Below are 20845 nucleotides of genomic sequence, written 5' to 3'. Positions count from 1 at the left end.
AACAGCATTCCCTCACTCACTCCATCAGCCCCGTGTCTATAACTATTCAATGCTGAATTCTACCTGTTGTGACCCACCATATGAAACATGATGTGGAGATATGTCACGTTTGTATGGCCACAAAGCATCAGCGATCGCCTGAGAGGAATATATTGACCGATAGGCTTGTGTTTCAATGTGGTCCTTGATATCCGGACATGCGCAGTGGCTTTATACAGGGCTACTCGACCAGGAAGGTATGAAAGACAAGAGCTGATTGGCTGGATTGTATGACCTATATCAAGACATGAAACCGTTCGTGATAAACATAAACGGTTACGCATAAACTCCTGTATAGCAATTACATTAATTCGTCTAGGAATATTAATTTAATTGTTTCATATGGAATTCCATCATATTTTCTTTGTTCGTCCTGGTCGTTATTCATACAAGCTGTTGTCGAATCACTTATTCAGTGTCATGTAACCGTAGGGGAATGGTAATATAATAAAAAATATATAAGTTATACATGTCATCATGCTAGTTTAAGCTAAACGGACGGACGTTTTTTTGAACGCACAGGTTCAGTGTATTTCACTGTCAATGCCCTGCCAGTTATGCCCTGCCAGTAAAGCCCTGCCAGTAATGCCCTGCCAGTAATGCCCAGTCAGTAATGCCCTGTCAGTAATGCCCTGCCAGTAATGCCCTGCCAGTAATGCCCTGTCAGTAATGCCCTGCCAGTTATGCCCTGCCAGTAATGCCCTGCCAGTTATGCCCTGCCAGTAATGCCCTGTCAGTAATGCCCTGCCAGTAATGCCCTGCCAGTAATGCCCTGTCAGTAATGCCCAGTCAGTAATGCCCTGTCAGTAATGCCCAGTCAGTAATGCCCTGCCAGTAATGCCCTGTCAGTAATGCCCTGCCAGTAATGCCCTGTCGGCAATGCCCTGCCAGTTATGCCCTGTCAGTAATGCAAACATCCTCTTATCCGCCGTGTTCGTCACATGTGTTTATATGGACTATATACAAACTTATGCAATAATATATATGTTTAATTCAATACCAGTATCTATTGATTTTCACTTTGTTTTATTGAATAGAAGATAACCGTTTGGTCATGTATTCCCTGTCTATTCAACTAGTATTCAGTGTAGACAGCTACTTGTACTCGTGGGAATAGCAATCCTTATAATTGAATATTTTACAACAGTATTTTACTTTGATCTTTAGCAAAAATCGATTATTCATCTGAAAAAAACCATCTACTCGTGTAATAAATAAATCAATGATTTAGACCAGGAGTCAGGTGTTCACGCGGATTACAAATCTGGCCATTGCCTTATGGTTGGTCTTCAAAATGAATATAAGATCAGTTTCTGGTGTTGTCATATTACGTTCACCCTTACAGAAGTATATTTTATTTTATTGTTACAAAATATTTATATTTAAACCCTAACTAAACTAATTTTGAAATCAATATTATGAATGTGACCAGTTAGCATTACAATGGTTGTGTTGATATATACTACTCAGAATAATTCAAAGAACACCTGAAATGGCATGACAGATTAACTAAACTAATATGAAAGAATCGGTATCCTTTAACTGCCATAGCAGATATGCTATAGTAATATGAAAGAATCGGTATCCTTTAACTGTCATGATAGATTAACCATAGTAATATGAAAGAACCGGTATCCTTTAACTGTCATGACAGATTAAACATAGTAATATGAAAGAATTCGGTGTTCTTTAACTTAAATGGCAGATTAAACATAGTAATATGAAAGAATTCGGTGTTCTTTAACTTAAATGGCAGATCAACTATAGTAATATGAAAGAATAGGTATCCTTTAACTGCCATGACAGATTAAACATAGTAATATGAAAGAATTCGGCGTTCTTTAACTTAAATGGCAGATAAACTATAGTAATATGAAAGAATCGATAACCTTTAACTGTCCTGACAGATTAAACATAGTAATTTGAAAGAATCGGTATCCTTTAACTGTCATGACAGATTAACTATAGTAATATGAAAGAATCGGTATCCTTTAACTGCCCTGACAGATTAACTATAGTAATATGAAAGAATCGGTATCCTTTAACTGTCATGACAGATTAACCATAGTAATATGAAAGAATCGGTATCCTTTAACTGCAATGACAGAATAACTATAGTAATATGAAAAAATCGGTATCCTTTAACTGTCATGACAGATTAACTATAGTAATATAAAAGAATCGGTATCCTTTAACTGTCATGATAGATTAACCATAGTAATATGAAACAATCGGTATCCTTTAACTGCCCTGACAGATTAACCATAGTAATATGAAAGAATCGGTATCCTTTAACTGCAATGACAGATTAACCATAGTAATATGAAAGAATCGGTATCCTTTAACTGCCCTGACAGATTAACCATAGTAATATGAAAGAATCGGTATCCTTTAACTGCCCTGACAGATTAACCATAGTAATATGAGAGAATTCGGCGTTCTTGAACTTCCTTTTGGTAGTATACATATCACCATGCAATTCGAAGTGAAGTTCCGGCAGATGTTTGGGTTACCTCTAGTGGCATATGACCTAAATACGCGGCAGGTATAGATACAATACACCTGGACTGGCCAAATTAGAAATAAACACCCCATGGTTCACATTTCCCGCCAAACCTTGTCGTCTGCCAGCTGGTGTCCGCCATTGGAGAAGACATATTGCATCCATATCTTACGCGATGTTAGTGGTGTGATCTCCACGCATGGTTGGTGCCATTCAGTGTACCCCAACTGGGCACATGTCCATTCAGGTTATATCACCAGAACGAAGTAGCAGGACAAATGGAAGAAGCTTCTATGTTCCCCGTAAAGCTGAGAGAGTCAACTATCAACGGTCGTGCACCATTGACCCGAGTTTATAACCGCAACCCCCGCGCTCTTGGTTAAATAAGGAAACAGAAAGGTGACAAGGTAAAGATTAGTTCGTGTGTCAGTGCGATGCAGTGGTTGACAAGCATGTGAATGACAGGTGTGGGGTTAGCGGGTTGGTTGGTTGGATTGTTGTTTAACGCCGCACTTAGCAATATTCCAGCTATATGACGGCGGTCTAAAAATAATCGAGTCTGGACCAGACAATCCATTGATTGATATCATGATCATCGATCCACGCAATTGGGATCGATGACAAGCATCAACCAAGTCAGCGAGCCTGACCACCCGATCCCGTTAGATTGACACAGGTGACACAGATGGACAAAGATGGACACATATGTACAAAGATGGACACAGATGTACAAAGATAAACACAGATGTACAAAGATTGACACAGATGTACAACGATTGACACAGGTGACGCAGGTGGACACAGATGTACAAAGATGGACACAGGTGTACAAAGATTGACACAGATGTACAAAGATGGACACAGGTGTACAAAGATTGACACAGATGTACAAAGATTGACACAGATGTACAAAGTTTGACACAGGTGTACAAAGATTGACACAGATGTACAAAGATTGACACAGGTGACACAGGTGGACGCAGATGTACAAAGATTGACACAGATGTACAAAGATTGACACAGATGTACAAAGATTGACACAGGTGTACAAAGATTGACACAGATGTACAAAGATTGACACAGATGTACAATGATTGACACATATGTACAAAGATTGACACAGATGTACAAAGATTGACACAGATGTACAAAGATGGACACATATGTACAAAGATTGACACAGGTGTACAAAGATTGACACATTGGTACAAAGATTGACACAGGTGGACACAGATGTACAAAGATTGACACAGATTGACACAGGTGGACACAGATGTACAATGATTGACACAGATGTACAAAGATTGACACAGTTGTACAAAGATTGACACAGATGTACAAAGATGGACACATATGTACAAAGATTGACACAGGTGTACAAAGATTGACACATTGGTACAAAGATTGACACAGGTGGACACAGATGTACAAAGATTGACACAGATGTACAAAGATTGACAAAGGTGTACAACGATTGACACAGATGTACAAAGATTGACACATGTGTACAAAGATTGACACAGGTGACACAGGTGGACACAGATGTACAAAGATTGACACAGGTGTACAAAGATTGACACAGGTGTACAAAGATTGACACATGTACAAAGATTGACACAGGTGACACAGGTGGACACAGATGTACAAAGATGGACACAAATGTCCAAAGATGGACACAGATGTACAAAAATGGACACAGGATAACAAAGATTGACACAGATGTACAAAGATTGACACAGATGTACAAAGATAGACACAGGTGGACACATATGTACACAGATTGACACAGATGTACAAAGATTGACACAGGTGTACAAAGATTGACACAGATGTACAAAGATGGACACAGGTGTACAAAGATTGACACAGATTACAAAGATTGACACAGATGTACAAAGATTGACACAGGTGTACAAAGATGGACACAGATGTACAAAGATTGACACAGGTGGACACAGATGTACAAAGATGGACACAGATGTACAAAGATGGACACAGATGTACAACGATTGACACAGGTGTACAAAGATTGTCACAGATTACTCACTCACTGACTCTCTCTCACTTCTCACTCACTCACTCACTCACTCTTACTTCTCTCTTCTCTCTTCTCTCTTCTCATTCTCACTTCTCACTCTCCCGCTCACTCACTCACTCACTCTCTCTCACTTCTCACTCCCCTTCACTCACTCTTACTTCTCATTTCTCACGCTCTCTCTCGCTCTCGCTCTCTCACTCACTCACTCACTCCATTTATCCAGTTCCACCTTGGGACAGTCGAGTGTAAATCTACTCAGGCAAATGCGAGCCCTTGATTAACTCCCAACAGCTGGGACACACTGATTCTTGCATAGGCTGGAGTTCCAATAACGACCACTTCACAAGGCATTTAACTTAGATTCAACAATGAGATGTCCGAAGACGAGCTAGCCTGTTACCACGCTATACATTTAAACTGAAGAAAGAGGAAACGCTCCACTGCACGTTATGTCGTGGTATGAAAAGATCTACATGTTTTTGCGGTTGACATATGGTCTCCAAGTAATCACCAAACGGCCATTTGGTCAACAAACCCCAGGCTGGACTAACATTATGTCAGGGAGCTTTTGATGTGCTTTTGATATGCAATTTGTTGTATCGCTCAACAATGCAGCCATTTAAGCGTCAATTGAAAACCTAGTCAGAATCGTACAATCGACTTTGGGCAGAGATTTCGTATGAATATGGAAAGGGTGTTGTCGATTTTATTTGGATTGGGAGTTTATCTCTCTTTCTTTCCAGTTTAATCCTTTACTTTCGTCACATGTCCGGAAAAGGGGCGAGGTTAGCCCGATAGTCACAGCCAGCTACCGCAAGCTGATCTGATAACGTTGACATCAGAGATAGTCGCGAGCCATCTGAATATTGACCTATTGTCAGTTAACTCGAGTAATGACTTGTCCAGAGTGGTCGGTGTCCAGATGGCATGTAATTAAAGTGTTCAATGGAAGCACTACTGCCTCGCTTTACTGACCTTGATTAATGATAACATTAAAAGGAATCGGGTCTCAAAAAAGAAGAATGGCTCTCCAAGAGTGAGTGAGTGTGGTTTTACGCCTTTTAGCAATATTCCAGCAATATCCAGACTGGGAACACCAGAAATGGGCTCCACACACTGTACCCATTTGGGGAATCGAACCCGGGTCTTCGGCGTGACGTGCGAACGCTTTAAACATCTAGGCTATCCCATCCCCCCGGTTCTCCCAGAGAGGAGAAGAAGTTTTGTAGATTGTGGGTGAATATGTCCGGTTTGACGGGGGTTTATAACATTTCCGATACAGTGAAACCTCGTTAACTCGAACACTCTACTTACTGAGCGGTGCTGCCCGGTGAAGCTCCGTGTTAGAATTGATCTTCAGCATCACATGGATGTCGTAAGAGACGACTAACGGGATGGTCAGGATCGCTTATCGGTTGATAAATGTCATCGTATCCCGATTACGTGTATCGATGTTCTTGTCAATCACTGGATTATCTGGTTGGAGTTCGGCGTTAAAGAAACGAACAAACTTTAATGTTTAGGTACAAGATGGATACTTATCATATATAAAGGTTATTAAAGTTACGATACTGCACTGGGTGGTCTGGTCCAGACTCGAGTGCCTGCAGCATGCCCATAACATGGGGAGGAATATTGTTGGGCGCGGCGTAAGGCAACATTGTGAGTGAGCGAGTGGGTTTTAACGCCGCTTTTAACAGTATTCCAGTTATATCACGGCGTGTCAGCTTCATGTGGGAGGAAAGCCCGAAGTGATGCAGACGTTTACCTCTTCGGTGAAACCCACGAGCACGGGTATGGTGCTGACAAACGTAGAAACATAATCGGGGCGAACTGGGATTCGATCCACAATCATAGGTTTCTGGCGTGCACAAGGGACGCAACTCTTCACAGCGAATCGCGGCGCCTTAGACGACTGGGCCACCTGTGCCCCCCGTAAGGCAACAAACAAACACGTACCTTTTATACAATTTGAACGAGTGGCGGGTGCTACCGGTAGGATAGAACATGCGTACCCTTTTCGGGAACACCTGGTGTTCATTCGTGACAAACTCGTGTTATTCCGGGACAAGCCGAATAGCGACTCGTGCCCCTCTCGTGTCCATTTTTGCCACCGGGTTCCGTCTTTGTGCAAACGGGCATACTTAAAACTCGTTGCGTAATGGTTCACACATTTTCCCCATATATTATATATATTTCAGATGCAATTTAAAGCACATCGGGACGTGCCGAATTATACAGTATGATTGAACACATTTAACTGTGTCTTGGGTATATTTTTAGATGCAAGACATATGTAAAATCAACAAATATATCTGAGGGATTCTTTGACGAAGAACTTGACATCATACGCGCATTCTGATTGGTTTGTCGTATTTTCGCACATAACATTCGAGTCTTATCGCAGGTTACGGAAAGGGGCGAGTGGTGACGAATGACCTGGTGTTATCGCTGATTTTCCAGTGATCCATTCATATAATTATCATCACTATTTACCATTTACGCCAATGGCTTCTATTCCGGCAGATAATTGAGCCTGGTTAATTCCTGGCGCTGACGTTTTGAATTTAATAACATAATTCTATAATGAAAATTTTCTTTTAATTACAAGCGTAGAGTTGAAAATGCATGGTAATGGGATGCCAGTGCTGGGGGGGGGGGGGGGGGGCTGAGAATTGGATGGGGTCATTGTTTTATGAAAGCGAGGCTAAATTGTCTGTAAGAAGGTCAACAACAAATCTCACGCCCCAACATCAATCCTTCATTCCAAAACCCAACTTTTACTCCACCCGCCAATACCCAAACCCGCAAACCCTCTATAACCAACTGACCAGGTGCCGTTCCACAAAGTGATATTAGCGTTACGACTATCGTAAGTTTATTTAAAAGTATGGGAGTTAGGATCGTCTTAGCACTACGATCGCTTTGTGGAGCTGTGCCCTGTATCAGACTATACCCAATACAAAACAAATGTCTATCATCTCCTTTCCTAATCCTAGCTTAGATAATACATTTTTAATATCGTACAGGGAGTACTTAATAGCGACAAAGCACCAGCTCGCATTACGGTCGTTAAGTAATCTGTATGTAACAGCTTGCGGTACGACTTTCCAGCTGTACACGGGGGCGAACATGTGGGGCGTTGCCTCCTGGAGAAATTCAAGCCAACTTTGCTCCGGTATTCCAACAGCTAACATCAATTAGAGATAATTTTATTATTGTAATAGCCACATTTCTAATGACACAGATTTTGTCAGATTGATGGTATACACAGATCCGGGTTTTGTCGACAGATAATGACTATTTCTATCGTCCTCTTTGTCCAATCTTATTGATGTCAGGAAAGATGAGGAAAATTGTCATCGGACACTGCCACGTAATGCACGCTAAATTAGCACACGGATATTAGAAGTCGTTAGGCAAATGTTTTCTCCGCAATAAAATTGGTATGGTCGCGTGGACGAAAAATCTATAATCTCTATTACCTGGCTAGCCAATATAACGGACGCAAGTCATGTAATGTCGTTCTCTCGTGTCCAGAATATTATATGTCATTAGTACAATAGTATCTCTGATATTGACATGGCAGCACGTGCTGCTTATGAAGCATTGTTGTTATTGATCTAGACGTGGTGTCTTTTACATTGTGACAGGTGTCAATTTGTAATGGAACAGATGCTCGTTACATGGCAATCCACATAGATCTTATTCTGGACCAATAACCGTTACTCTAGAATCCAACTGTACGGTTCCTGCAAATTATGGCATCTGTACTGCGTAATTTATGAAGAACTCTCATTGTAATTGATATTTCTATAGGAACTCCAGGCTTTCGCGCGAATGATACTGATTCTAAACCACAGGTGCTTATTGCGGGGATGTTATTGAACTCTCATAAAAACAATCCGCTTCCCAAAATCGAATGTGTTAATGTTATGGCATGTTTACATACAGCTTTTGCAATAAGTGTCGTATTGTTAGAATCACTGCTCTGTCGGTAAACGAATTCTACTTCCTTCCGGGGGGAATTTTAGTATGAATAAATAACTATTTGTAATTTGTTTATTAATAAGCTCCTATTTTGTTGTCAAAATGTGATGCAAAGCGGTGAACACAGATGGCGAAAAGACAAGAATCTGGTTGTTTAACCACCCATAACAAGAGAAGAGGACAATAACACATTGCTACAAATACAATACATAAAACGTCAAAGCCAGGGAATAGCCAGTCTCGAGTATCGCCCGAAATAGATTCCATTGGGCGCAAAAAATAAAATAGCGGTGAAAATTATATGAATGGATCACTGGGAGTCAGTGATGGCGCCAGGTGTTCGCAAAAAGGGAACCATGTCCGGCCCTACAAAGAGATGAAGGCAGTTCGCTAACAACCTCATGGTTTAAAGCTAATTTGGTGGCTTTGTTCTCAAAGGCGATGTTTCTCGATGAAGAGTTGTGCGCTCAGAAGTCGCCAGGATCCGGTAATCGTGGTTCGAATCCGAGAGTGAGCTACCTGGCCTGTCAAACTCCTTTACCCTAACCATAGTCTCACCCAAGTCACTGTCTGCCCTTACCCCCTGACACACTGTGATGTAACTCAAATACCGTTTTGAGTGTTATACGTCTCATTCTCTCGTGTTTTTACAGCAGGGCGTTTATTGTCTTGTTACATGACTGGTGGAAATGATACTTAAAATCATATATGTCTTTTGACAAGTTAAAAATACCATAAAGTACAACGTCAATACCAGACGATGTAAGTGAATCCAAATGTCCAAAGCTCCATCACAGCGCGGGACCATTGGCACAGAAAGTGTTAGGGTGGGCTATCTGTGTAAGGAATATGTAGGCTTATTTCGGGAAAGAAACACAAACGGTATCGATTTTTCATAACTATTATAAATACTTCTTCATTAATTATTGTCTTAAATTTAAACATAATTGTTTACTGTTTCGACGCTTTAGGTGAAATCAGTCAACACCAAACTATGCCTGACTTCGAATATCTGTTTATGTTACACAAGGTCACCGTAAGGAAACCACCCGATTTAATCATTAAAGCGTCGACTCGTCACACCTCGGGTTCAATTCCAATACCGGAACAGTTTGAGAAGGAAGTATTTGGCGTCACCCGCTTAAATAGGCTTGGGTTTGAACTAGATCTGGCGGAATAACCCACCCGAAGTTTGTGGGGGACAAAAAATGAAACAAACAAATAATGGTTATTCGATGGCGATGTTTTTGATACCGGTATCATGGTTGTGTTTTGGACCTTAAGTTTTGTTTTTCAGCAACTTTTACTCTGCTTAGTGATAACGTTTGCAACTTTTTGGCCAAATCCAAATTTGAAGTGTATACTTTCTTTTGCCCGGCAGGTCATAACGAACTCGCTTATAACGAACTGACGGATATAACGAACTTACTTTTTGGTCCCGACTATTTGCTGTAGTTATGCTGTACATATGATTATAACGAACTACGGTTATAACGAACTAAAATTAGAAGTCCCTTTGAGTTCGTTATAACCGAGGTTTACTGTACTTCATATTGCGACGTCCCTGATGTACCGTTACGAACATGAACACATAACACGTCCATCTGGCCAATTTGGCATGACAACAATTTCCTGGAAATCTTGAAGTATTCTTCTAAGGTTGTATGAGGAGCTACATTGAAACCGACATTCAATAACATAATTAACATGCCTGAAATGTTTGCAGAAAATGTATTGAGGGTCGCAGTTGTTTAAGAAAAAAATTATGATGCACTGTTACAGCGGTCCTCTGTGAACCCTGCAGACTTTGTATGCATTCGGTAAAGCGTTACACTCAACTATAGCTGGTATACGACATGTTAATTGAAAAATTCGTTACATTTCCAAAATGACATTAGTTCACGTAACCGTTTAAAAACACCCCAACGTTTATGTTAATGAATCAGTTCAACTAGTGCAACTGTAATTTATTTTTCACAATTTTATATTTATTTTTTCGGTGAGGCGCACATGATCTACCTGGCTATTGGTCATGAACATATACTGTAGATTCAGTGCATTAGTCTGTCCACACGTGGTCTAGATGCGCGCGCAGTGTCTTCAGTCATCCGGTCTTGCCAACAGGCAACCTATTGTCTCATCATTAAATGTTTCGCTTTAATGAGGTCGGTGTTCTATAGTGTGTTAGTTCACCTGTACAACTGTGTCATAGTGCCTAATGCTAATCAAGTGTACACCAGGCCTGTTCGGAATTAATGCCTCTGTCATATATTGCTGCAGGCGACTTGACGCGACCAGCCATAAACGTTGCTCACTTAAACATATAGCATATGAAATGCGCCCTAATAACTGCAGTGTTAACTTACCTGTAGTTGTATAGAATGTCGTGATAATCAATGTGGTAAATATTCACAGTGCCCTACGATAGTATTTAGTCACAGATATGTGACGAGGTAATGTTAATTTGCGGATGATCGTTTTGATGTTACTTTGTCATACGTTAGTGTGTTGCAGATATGTATGAGTGTGGCATGCCCATTCAGGTGTTATTTTGTCACAATCGTGTGGCATGATCATTCATTCAGGTGTTATTTTGTGACAACAGTGTGGCTTATCATTCAGGTGTTATTTTGACACAATCGTGTGGCATGATCATTCATTCAGGTGTTATTTTGTCACAATCGTGTGACTTATCATTCAGGTGTTATTTTGACACAATCGTGTGGCATGATCATTCATTCAGGTGTTATTTTGTCACAATCGTGTGGCATGATCATTCAGGTGTTATTTTGTCACAATCGTGTGGCATGATCATTCATCCAGGTGTTATTTTGTCACAATCGTGTGACTTATCATTCAGGTGTTATTTTGGCACAATCGTGTGGCATGATCATTCATTCAGGTGTTATTTTGTCACAATCGTGTGACTTATCATTCAGGTGTTATTTTGACACAATCGTGTGGCATGATCATTCAGTTGTTATTTTGTGAAAACAGTGTGGCTTATCATTCAGGTGTTATTTTGTCACAATCGTGTGGCATGATCATTCAGGTGTTATTTTGTCACAATCGTGTGGCATGATCATTCAGGTATTATTTTGTCAAAATCGTGTGGAATGATCATTCAGGTGTTATTTTGACACAATCGTGTGGCATGATCATTCAGGTGTTATTTTGACACAATCGTGTGGCATGATCATTCAGGTGTTATTTTGACACAATCGTGTGGCATGATCATTCATTCAGGTGTTATTTTGTCACAATCGTGTGGCATGATCATTCATTCAGGTATTATTTTGTCACAATCGTGTGGCATGATCATTCATTCAGGTGTTATTTTGTCACAATCGTGTGACTTATCATTCAGGTGTTATTTTGTCACAATCGTGTGGCATGATCATTCAGGTGTTATTTTGTCACAATCGTGTGGCATGATCATTCATTCAGGTGTTATTTTGTCACAATCGTGTGGCATGATCATTCATTCAGGTGTTATTTTGTCACAATCGTGTGACTTATCATTCAGGTGTTATTTTGACACAATCGTGTGGCATGATCATTCAGGTGTTATTTTGACACAATCGTGTGGCATGATCATTCATTCAGGTGTTATTTTGTCACACTCGTGTGACTTATCATTCAGGTGTTATTTTGACACAATCGTGTGGCATGATCATTCAGGTGTTATTTTGTCACAATCGTGTGGCATGATCATTCAGGTATTATTTTGTCAAAATCGTGTGGCATGATCATTCAGGTGTTATTTTGACACAATCGTGTGGCATGATCATTCAGGTGTTATTTTGACACAATCGTGTGGCATGATCATTCAGGTGTTATTTTGTCACAATCGTGTGGCATGATCATTCATTCAGGTGTTATTTTGTCACAATCGTGTGACTTATAATTCAGGTGTTATTTTGACACAATCGTGTGACATGATCATTCATTCAGGTGTTATTTTGTCACAATCGTGTGACTTATCATTCAGGTGTTATTTTGTCACAATCGTGTGGCATGATCATTCAGGTGTTATTTTGTCACAATCGTGTGGCATGATCATTCATTCAGGTGTTATTTTGTCACAATCGTGTGGCATGATCATTCATTCAGGTGTTATTTTGTCACAATCGTGTGACTTATCATTCAGGTGTTATTTTGACACAATCGTGTGGCATGATCATTCAGTTGTTATTTTGTTAAAACAGTGTGGCTTATCATTCAGGTGTTATTTTGTCACAATCGCGTGGCATGATCATTCAGGTGTTTATTGTCACAATCGTGTGGCATGATCATTCAGGTATTATTTTGTCAAAATCGTGTGGAATGATCATTCAGGTGTTATTTTGACACAATCGTGTGGCATGATCATTCATGTGTTATTTTGACACAATCGTGTGGCATGATCATTCAGGTGTTATTTTGTCACAATCGTGTGACATATCATTCAGGTGTTATTTTGTCACAATCGTGTGACTTATAATTCAGGTGTTATTTTGTCAAAATCGTGTGGCATGATCATTCATTCAGGTGTTATTTTGTCACGATCGTGTGGCATGATCATTCAGGTGTTATTTTGTCACAATCGTGTGTCATGATCATTCAGGTGTTATTTTGACACAATCGTGGGGCATGATCATTCATTCAGGTGTTATTTTGTCACAATCGTGTGGCATGATCATTCATTCAGGTGTTATTTTGTCACAATCGTGTGACTTATCATTCAGGTGTTATTTTGTCACAATCGTGTGGCATGATCATTCAGGTGTTATTTTGTCACAATCGTGTGGCATGATCATATATTTGTCTCATACATTGGATAAATCCGGTGGGTTTTTTTGTCTGTCATGTGTGTCATAATCACCGAGGTGTTATTTTGTCTCAATTGTGTGGCATGATCATTCAGGTGTTATTTTGTCACAGATGTGTGTCATGATCACTGAGGTGTTATTTTGTCACTCCTGTGTGTCATGATCACTGAGGTGTTATTTTGTCACTCATGTGTGTAATGATCACTGAGGTGTTATTTTGTCACAGATGTGTGTTACGATCATTGAGGTTTCATTTTTTCGAACCCGCAATGACGGTGGAAACCATGCTTACATCGATATAAAAAAGATACATTTCTTTTATTCCCACATCATCAACCGGCCACATTAAACTCCATGTCGCTGGTTGATTTTTTCAAGCGTTTTTTTTAATACCACGAGATCTTCATCAACAAGGAAGTAGAAGGGCATAGGCTTCTTCTCCGACCTCAAAATACAAAATCAGGACAAACAATATTGACAGTTTCACAAGAGCTCTGTACCCGCATTCGGAAAGCATCGAGCGTCTCTATATATAGACTGGGCTTCTCTGGCTGCAGCTAATTATACATAGTGGACATTTCTGAAGCTGCACAGTTAAGACGGCACCCAGTAAGTAGCTGCAAATCGGCAAACATGTACACGCGGATGTAGTAAGCTCGCAAATCATCTGCGCGATTTTTTTTCAATTTCACGTTTCATTAATATATGCAGCAATATACTCCGACGATACGCAACGGTTGGTAGATGCCAGAACCTGTGTAAGTATGTATTATTTTTACATACAAAGTGATGTACCGCTAATAAAGGGGACATAACTCGATGCAACGCCGAAGATTATCTTTTCCACTTTCGGGTGTGTTTTTTGTCTCAAAACGACTTTTTGTGAGTTGCATTTGTTTACAGTTATCTACTTAGGGCTATCATTTCTCGTATCTGGATGTCGCCACTGAAATATGGAATAGTCTGAAACAGTCGGTGAGAATTAAATCTCTCTTCGCATTTGAGGGCACAGCACGTGTAAGTGTCGTGGAGAAAATTGTTGCTGGTTAGGCTGGGTGAAACTGCTCGAGTATATTAAAGCCACGTGTTTATACACATCAAATACGCGCCACTATTTGTTTGTTGTTTAACGCCGCTCTCAGCAATATTTCAGCTGTATGACGTAAATAATCGATTCTGGACCAGACAATTCAGTGATTGACATCATGAGCACCGATCTACGTAATTGGGATACGATGACATACATCAACCAGGTCAGCGAGCATGACCACCCGATCCCGTTAGTCGCATCTTACGACAAGCATAGTCGCCTTATCATTTTGAAGTGAACGGTAGTGAGCGCTGTGGATGGATAACCTGCCGTTCATACATTAATAGCATATTTGGGATTTCATACACCGTTTATAAAATAGAACGACTATTTTGCTTAATTAGATTTAGCCATTTAATAGTCAATTACAATTACCCCCCCCCCCCCCCCCCCCCCCCCCACCACCACCACACCACACCCCCACACAAGCATTGGTTGCTGAAGACCTATTCTAACCCGGATCTTCACAGGTAACAAATATTCATAAATACATTAGGATATTTAACTATTAACGTTTCTTTTATCGTCTCCGTGATATCTACCACCAATGGTATTGTCTCCTACTTCATCATCTACGCATCGACGTGACCGTTGCCTTGAACAACATCACCACTGGTGGATTTTCGGCATTGCTGTGATTTCTACAGACTTTACCACGGGCTGAAAACAGGACACAATGCAGACATTCATACAACTCCGACTCCAATCTTGAAACATTCAATCCTATTTTTTATTTATTTTTTTCACAAGAATATCTAATTACCAGAAAGCACCCTTCAGAAACTTTGGTTTGGTGGATTGCCACCGCGTTGTAAAATAGATTTTCTATATTTCCCGATAGTACGCTATACATGTCAACAAATCAGTCATAGTGTTCAAGCTTCCTAATGACATGATGTGATTCTTTCCACGGGGACAGGGAACCCTCCCCGAAGCATTTCATAGGACTATTATTTGTACACACTTTAACTATTTCAAATGGCCTTTCACATCCCCGCGGAGTGATATCCAGGCGTAGGGATACAATAAGTTGGCAGTTACCGGGTTGCGCGTGGATCAGTCACGGTCGACTGGCGCTCACCTCGTGGGCCGGCAGACAAACACTCGCACCGCCGCCCGCCGTCACGAAAATTTCAAAAAAATTAACGACTTTTTTGTGGATTGATTGTGATTTGGGCATATGTCTTGGTCCATAAAGCATGGAATATTGTCTTAAAGAGTCACAGAGGTACCCAAAGACACAGTCAAATTCACGTAATATTACATTTTATAGCTTAACGACAGTGAGCCGCTTCAGTTTACCAAAGGAAATGGCCGACTTGCCCCACAATATTCCGCCAGAGTGGGATAAATTTAATTGCGTTTCAATTTTCTGCGATAACGTACACAAAAAGAAGTTTTGCTTCATCTCTAAAAGTCATGCTTCGGAGAAATTAAAAACCACTAATTCGTAATAAAATGAAGCGGGTCCAAGTAGCGACCTTAACAAAGCGACAATCAAAAGTTCAATAAAACCTATATCAAGCGATGTCGCTCAAATACACTTAGCAGAAAGAATAGACGATTTAAAAGATTTAGGCTGTGATTGTGCATACGGGAATTGGAAATCTTCGTAATTCTTTTACAAAATTGAAAATCTTATTAGAATTGGATGACAAATAGGATGATAAAAGTCCGTGACATAACGATGAACTTTGTGACCCCATTTCGACATCTCCCCAATTGGAAATTGTGGTTAAGAGTGATTGAGAATTTTTATTTTATTTTTATGATCACTAGATACTAATATGCTTAAGAAATGAAAAAAGGTTCTTTATCTAAGATGCTGCATATACGTCTCTATATATGGACCCCAGTGATTACAGTGTTCAATATAGTTTGATTTGAATCTTATTGTCTAAATTAACAAATAAACTTTCATCAGGACATCAGTAAATTTACTGCCGGTCAAAAATGATATACACCCATGTTTGATGATGGCTACAATGGAAAAAGGAATGGTTATTCGATAGTGATGTATTTCATTCGGGTATCATTGTTGGACCTTAAGTTTGCAGTGCATCAGCGACCGTGTTCAGCCTAATAACGTTTTGATAACGTTTGTAATGTTTTGGTCAAATGAAAATTTCAAGTGTATACTTTCATTAATTTTGTCTGGCATATTTATATGTATATATGTAATATCAGACCAGAGCTTAAGAGTGATTTTCATTTATATTTAAACTTATATTAAGTCACTAAAATAAAAATATTTTAAGATTTTCTTTCTTCCATTTTTTTAAAATATAATTAAAAGGAGGCCAGAGAATTTCAGAATGGGGAAATCTAGATATGTTGTAAACTTGTTTGGGAATTTTCGAAAAATGTTCTTAAGGGTCTTTGGGAGATACTAATTTATATTATACCTGATTTGAAGAGCAAAGAGAATGGAGAACTTGTGTACATGGGACTTTTGTATTGTAGCGCGACACATTGGCGACACTCTTGGCATGGAACGAAATATCACTGTGCGAGGCTGGTACATGCAAACGAACGACGCCACGATCAGTGGCACGCGTCAATGAATGAGGTTAGGTTCTTAGTGTTTAACATACTAAAAGGAAACATGATAAACTATTTGAAATCGGGATATGCAAAGGGGACTATTGAGGGGCGGTGGTGCAGTGGTTAAAGCATTCGCACGTCACGCCGAAGACCTGGGTTCGAGTCCCCACATGGGTACAGTGTGTGAAACCTCCATATTGCTCGAATGATATAAACGGCACAAAACAATATTCACTGGTGACTATTCGACTTGCACCAATATCGGGATACATAAAGTACCGTAAGGTTAGTTTCTGAAAGCAATATGTACAGTCAATTATGTTCATTAAGTTAGATTGGCCAACCTTCTTTTATCCAGATTGTTGTTTTATATAAATAATTCAACTAAAATAATGCACAAGGTAATCACGAGTCAAGGGTTCATGCAAAACGAACTAAAACATAACAGACTTTAGGTGACCACCGAGTTGGTCCTGGTTCCCAGGGTTAAAACGTGGTCACCAACCTCTGCCCCTTTATAACAACAGCGTGGTACCGACTTCTGCCGTTACTTACACAAGAGAAAGCTTTATGTAAAGAACTGACCTGGCAAAAGTGTGAGTGAGTGAGTGGGGTTTAACGCCGCTTTTAACAGTATTCCAGTTATATATCGCGGCGTGTCAGCTTCATGTGGGAGGAAAGCCCGAAGTGATGCAGGTCTCAGACGTTCACGACTTCGGTGAAACCCACGAGCATGGGTATGGTGCTGACAAACCTAGAAATATAATCGGGGCGAATCGGTATTCGAACCCACAATCATAGGTTTCTGGCGTGCCCAGAGGACGCAACTCTGCACAGCGAATCCCGGCGCCCTAGACGACTGGGCCACCCGTGCCCCCGCCTGGCAAAAGAAAGAATACACTTGAAGATTTCGTTTTACCATCAAATTACAAAAGTTATCAAAACGTTACTAGGCTGAAAACAGTCGCCGAAACACTAAAACGCAAGGTCCAAAACACAACTATGATATTCGTATCAAATACATCACCATCGATTGACCAATTGCTTGTTTGTTTCAATTATTAATACTTTCTTTTGCTCGGCAGCTTAGAATAAAGTCCGAGCTTAGAATTCCATTTAACAATGATTTACCAATCATTCTGTGGCACACATACCACAGTTCACACAGCAGGGAATGGGTACCCGGTAGGGTGCGATGTTAACCTTGACCCCTTGAACTATTCCCTTTCCCCATCCATTATTTGATTGTATATTCAGTTCATCCTCAAATGCACCGCTGTGTCAGTTTCCAGCTCGCGGTTGTCACGGTGGTTGGGTTTGTTTACTAAACAAACATAATCGCTTGTGTATTTCGTTGTACTTGATTGTCAATAGAGCTCATTAAATGTACATATTTAAGTGTTTTATCTTTCACAGCGAGACCGAGGACCGTGACGTGCTGCGAGCGGTCGCACTCCATTAAACAATGCCAACGACGACATAACAACGTTTACACATTGGTGGGGATGATTTTAACCCCCTTGGGTGGGGTGTTGGGTGACAGCTGTGTTTCAAAAAGTTAACGACCAGTTAGCTCAGAAATGGACTCGCTAGACTGGGTTTATCCTATCCGGTGGTAACTAGAAGAAAAATTTGTTTCTGTTATCCAAAAAAAGAATATGACACTGTTTCGACTGTATTGAAGATTACGTTTTGCGTTTTTTGTGGGGTTATGACATAAGAATGCGGTTTATACCTTACATATTTACAGATCCATAAATTAATGCGGATGTATGTGATTAAAATAACATGTTGACACATATGTTGCGAGTACTATGGAATTGGCACCACAAGAATGTGTTTCATGACCATTTCACATCACTGATCTGTACTAAAATAATGACCCATTTCTGACACTTTCCCACCCCACCCAACCCCACCCCACCCCACCCCACCCCACCCCACCCCACAACCAAGGACCTGCGACCAGGCACGCACCAACCATAGAGACCATCTCGGGTGCCCACGCTCTGTCGTCCGTCCACGTTGAGGGTGAACGGGTAGGAATTATATCTGGTGTTGAGATACACACAACTCGAACCCGCTGTTTACATATGCAAAGCTATGCAATTTAGAGGTGTTTCCTAATTTGAATAGATGTTGTAATCTATGATTGAATATTTAACTTTTTGTGTGGCCGAGTGCCACAAATAAAAATATTTGTATGTGTGGTATGGGGACATAAACACTGCAGTCACGATACCAAATGTATGAGGCGACGAACTATTGTATTTCGACTACCACTGATGCTGCTACTACTGATGAGCGAAAACAATTGTTATGATCATGATAATAATAATCATTCGCTGCCACCATCATTATAGTGTGTGTGCCCTATCATAAAAATGTCGGGAAAATATAGGACTTTGTGTCCAATTTGATATTCTCGTTCCGTTTTGTTTCTTGATGTAAACTGACTGGAATACATTGTAGATGTGTTGCGTGTGTCAATGCTATTTTATCCCTATGCTTGTCTTTTTGAATATGGAGGCCGATGAGGAAGTACGTGATTAAAATAACAAGATGACACAAGTGTTGTTCGTACTATGGCAAAGGCACCACAAGGAAGTGTTTCGTGTACATAATTAAAACCATTTGGTCCCATCTGTGACCAGTGCTAAAACAATTACCCCTCCTCTAACACATTCCCCACCCCCGCCACTTCACCACCCCACCCCCACCACTTCACCGTCCCACCATCCAGACCAGTGACAGACGTCAGCCCAGACCAGCCATTCAGACCCATATGGGGTGCCCACGCTCGATCGTCCGTCCACGGTGAGCGAGGTTGAACGGCAAGGGATGAAGTGCCCAAGGCGATCCCCGTCTCTCGCCAATGTCAGCAACAGCCACGACGCTTCACGGCGCTGTCGCTGAGCGGGGACGACGCCCTTCGGATAGCTTCTCGGAGACAAAGCCCTCACCGCGGGGCAAGGGCAGTATCGCTACCAGTCATCATTAATATTCGAGAGAGGCATGTGGTTATTAGGGTCACCAGCTTCTCCCCCGTTATTACGTGATTATTATTCAGCCGTGGACAAAAGATGGCGTCATATGCTTGCGCAACGTCACAAAGGCCGTAGCAAAGCGTCCGGTCCTTCCAGCTGGCTCGAGAGGCTTGTTAGAGGAGGGGACGCGTTAAGCAAGGGGTGGGGGGGGGGGGGAAAGAGAGGGGGGAGGGCGTCAAATACAACTGTCGTAGACTATGGGGGTCGGGTATGATCAGGGAGCAGTTGATAACAACAGTTGGGACGCGTACATGCGGTATTGTGGGTGTATGTACTCTTCGTAAGGCAAGTGGTCTAATGATAGACGGGTGTAGCTGTAGTCGCAATGGATGTAGCTGTAGGTGTACTGGATGACTGAGCACGAGGAGTGACCTTAAGTTTACCTGGCGACTAGACCTCGACACTGTTGTTGGTGAACACGCTCCTGGGACGAATGTCACGGGACTTGTTCATAGCGGCACATAGACGCGGTGTGTGTGTTTATTTGGAAAGCATCCATTCAAAGGCCCATTTCAAGCTTATCATTGGGTCTATCATATCCTACATATCAACTCTCGTACGTAGAAGCCAATTGTCCCAGACGTATCAGCTCTTGTATTAAAATAGCCAGTTGCCTCGTGACGTATCCAATTTCGAACAAAGAAACCATTTGCCCCACACGCCTTACATACCCACTCTCGTACAAAGAAGCAGCTGGTCCCTTGACGTATGCCACCCTTAAAACCTATATTTACCCCGCTTTCTTACAAAGCCATTTACTTTCGTGACGTATCAATTCTCGTC

This window comes from Haliotis rufescens, unplaced genomic scaffold (genome assembly GCF_023055435.1).
Source record: "Haliotis rufescens isolate VD_foot unplaced genomic scaffold, xgHalRufe1.0.p SCAF_3, whole genome shotgun sequence".
Classification (NCBI taxonomy): domain Eukaryota; kingdom Metazoa; phylum Mollusca; class Gastropoda; order Lepetellida; family Haliotidae; genus Haliotis; species Haliotis rufescens.
The sequence above is the reverse complement of the archived record's forward strand: the minus strand, read 5'-3'. Positions refer to the sequence as shown.